The sequence below is a fragment of the Amia ocellicauda genome, chromosome 15 (assembly GCF_036373705.1).
Source record: "Amia ocellicauda isolate fAmiCal2 chromosome 15, fAmiCal2.hap1, whole genome shotgun sequence".
NCBI classification, from domain to species: domain Eukaryota; kingdom Metazoa; phylum Chordata; class Actinopteri; order Amiiformes; family Amiidae; genus Amia; species Amia ocellicauda.
Window position 1 is genome coordinate 1,880,347 of NC_089864.1, and position 3,712 is coordinate 1,884,058.

The following is a 3,712-nucleotide window of genomic DNA, read 5'->3' on the forward strand; positions in this document are numbered from 1 at the left end:
CGAACCCCTCCCCCCACAGAGACAACGATCTCATGTATAAACACCACTTGAGAGAAAAAAACACAGCACCACAAACAAAATAAATAAATAACAAAAGTGTAAAAAAAGCACAAGGAAAAACCAGTCCAGACCTCCAGCGCACTTTCTCCACCACACACCACACTCCGCCCACACTCTCCCACACACACACACACACACACACACATGCGCGAGAGAGAGAGAGAGCGAGAGAGAGGGGCATCTAGAAGACAAGAACAACAACTTAGTTTTACCTGTGAGTTTAGTGGTGTAGATGGCTGAGAATATCTTGCCATCCTCTGACAAATCACAAACCCAGTTTCTCCCGTGGTCAGATCTATGAAGTTTCACTGAGAGATTAATTCTCCCTGGAACACCAGTCATTATAATTCTCCCTGTTGACCTCTTGATCTTCCAGTCCAATGTGGGTATCTTTGGAGGAAAGGAGCCCTCTACAGATACTGTACACGTCAGAGTAAGTGTGTCATTGACCTTCAGGTTCTCAGACGGACTGGTAGTGACTGGAAATCAAAGTGTATTAGATTAATATTAGCAAAGGGTTTTTAAGTTGGAGAAAAAACATCAGGACTAAGAAGAAAATATCAAATATTTAATTCTGAAGGGAGGGAGAGAGAAACATGGAGGGTAAACGAGACACTGTTAGCATGTTTATAACAATACCTTGAGCCACACCTTGGTGTAGCACTCACACTTATTGGTGCAGTTGACACAGTGCACATCTCTCAGAGAGACACAGAGTGATGCAGCACCAGTGGTTGATCTTGCTGGTTGATTTAGATCTTAAGGGCCAACAAATAATATCACAACTCAGCATGACTTGCATTTAAGCATTGTTTTTCATTTTAGGATTTTTATCTTATCAATTATTAGTAAGCTGTGTCATTGACTGAATGAGTGGATACTAGATATTATTATTATTATTATTATTATTATTATTATTATTATTATTATTATTATTATTATTATTATTATTTGTATTTCTTGGCAGACACCCTTATCCAGGGCGACTTACAACATAAGTGCAAAATACAGAGATGTACAAGGTATCAATCATAACAAATTAAACTTAGCTAAAATACAGCAATTCAAAAATACATTTTACAAATTCCAATTCCAATTTACACAAGTACAGTAAAAGACTTCCTACATCCTGGACGGTGAAAGCTAAGTGCTGTCAAGATGTAGGGTTACAGACAAGGGCTACGGGAAAGGGAGCAAGGAGGAAACAATCAAGAACGTGAGGAGCATATTAAGCTGAAGTGCTATCTAACAGGGATTATCCATGGTGACTTACAATTGTTACAATATATCACATTATTTTACACATTCATATAGTTGGGCATGTACTGGAACCATCTAGGTAAAGTACCTTACTCAAGGTACCACAGCAGTGCCCCTCTACCTGGGGATTGAACCCACAACGCTGTGCTAACCACTACTCCACACTACTGCCCTGAGATACATACACACTGACTTTAACACTCCCACTGATTTCAAGAGAGGGGACACTTACTGTACAGCAGGCCGAGTCTGACCGGAGATCCCGATCTGTTGAGTCTCCCGTTGATTAACTGTTGACAGGTGTACCGTCCAATGTCCCGTGGGCCGAGTCCGTCTATGTGCAGAGAGTTGTCAGACAGCACTCTCAGCCTCCCAGCTCTTCCTGGATCGGTGGCTGTGATGTTCATGCCTCTGCTGAGTTCAATGGGTGGCCCTATTCCATGGCTATAGCTCCATGCAATGGAATCATTCTCATATTTTCTCAGTCCCTCACAAGACACTGTCACTTCACCACCTTGACTGGAGTAGAGGCTTAAACCTGGGGAGGGGGGGCACAATGGGACACGTTTGTAGACACAGCACTGCTGGTTGATGTTGCAGCAATTATGAACATTAACATCTAAAAGGCCAACAAATAATAATGTAACTCAGAATGATCACTTGCATTGGAGTGTTGTTTTTTTACTTGCTTTTCATTTTAGAATTCTATCTAATCTCTGATAAGTACACTTATTACCCCTTTGTAAATTTACTGTAGGATTTTGCATTTGTTTGTGGTTTTACTGCAGTTTTCCAATAGGTTTGCAGCTTTACTTAATTTTAAATCAGCTTTAAATCAGACTCATGACCAAGTGCATTGAAACACAGGGAAGTCATACTAAGCCCTGAGGAAATGGCTGCACAACTACAGCAAAACCCTCTGAACGTACAGAGCATAGAATAACACATTGTCTGTATAACTCTGTGCTGTAGTGCTGTTCAAGGTCTCCCCTGAAGCAGAAGCCAGTGCAATTGCATCCCTCTCTCAGTACACAGTTACGGAGTCTAGTAACCGAGTATGTTAAATGTGGGAGATCTGTCACTCCGAAGCTCCATGCCCGTGGCCTGGGGATTGAGCTCTGTGTCAGAGACTCACCTTCCACGCCCAGTCCAGGACCGCCGGCCAGAAGACACAGCAGAGAGAGCAGCACTGGAGGGATGAGAGGATGAGACTGGGGGTCCATCGCCATCCTTCTGCAGCCTCCTGTGTGTCAGAGACACTAAAGAGCATGAGCTGCAGAGCAGAGTGAGTGTGTTGATCACTATCATCAATATATTTCCTGACAAACCAGTGATAAGAAAATGCTGCATTCTCTCTAAAGTAACAGAGCTCTGTTTGTCTCTGTTTCTGTAAATGTGAACCTGGAGTGCAGACACTGGCAGGAGCCATAGAAATGTGTTAAACCAAACTATTAAAACCAAAACAGTGAATAGAAAACACCATACCCCATATACAGACAATTCAAGAACAGACGCTAAGAATTAACCTTTTCAAAACCCTCCCATCCCCCACCCCCAACATACTGCTGACTATTTACAAGCAATGAAATTACATCATAGATATATCACTATTTTACACCCCTGTGCTTCACACATCACATTCATTACACAATGCATTGTTAACACCACTCTGTAGAATTGATGGTCTATTTTCAGCAACACTGACATTCTCAAAAAATGCACAAGATTCTAATTCACAAAACCATTGATCCTATTTGTTCTGCTTTTTAAAATCACACACTTGGCCTGTCCAAAAAAAAATTGGTCATTTGATTAGCACTTCACTTCTTCCTTCTGTAATTAAACCCAAAACAAACTGGTCTCAGTAACCCAGACCCTCAATCAGAGTCTTCACCACAGCACACAGTGGCCTCAGTCTCACACAGTACAGAAAGCAATGAAACCCTGTTTCTCTCTGGGAACTCATGCTTCAGTCTGTGTCAGGTAACTGCTGGAGCTGCTGCTGGTGATGGACCTTCTCACAGGCCCTGTAAACCTGCTTCCCCTCCACAGTGGTAAAGAGAGTTCATTTACATGCTCAAGCCCGAGCATTTTAACGTTACTGAGCAACAAGCAGAGAACATTGCTGAGCGTGACTCGGGGTGTCACTCTCATCTGCGACACACATACAGTCTCTAAGACACTGGCTCCAGTTCTGTGGGATCATGACTGTTGAGCACAAACACACTCACACAGCTGCTCTGCAAATTATGTCCCCCGTCCCCACATCTCTCTCCAATACACAGACACACACACAGCGATTCCAGTGACTTCCTCCGAGATGCTACCAGTGAATTTCCTGTGCTGTGGTTAGAGTTCAGAGTCAGGCTTTAATAGTAGGTCCTGAGGTTTT

The 3,712-nt window shown here is 42.7% G+C and overlaps 1 long non-coding RNA gene across 1 annotated transcript; it reads right to left on the bottom strand.

The window, feature by feature from the left end:
- Positions 1-278: 278 nt before the first annotated feature.
- LOC136771962 (uncharacterized) lies at positions 279-2,561 on the bottom strand. The gene is made up of 3 exons (XR_010822402.1): positions 2,456-2,561; positions 1,553-1,858; positions 279-539 (listed from the first exon to the last, which is right to left on the bottom strand). It is a non-coding gene; the product is annotated as an uncharacterized LOC136771962 (long non-coding RNA).
- Between the last annotated feature and the right edge of the window lie 1,151 nt (positions 2,562-3,712).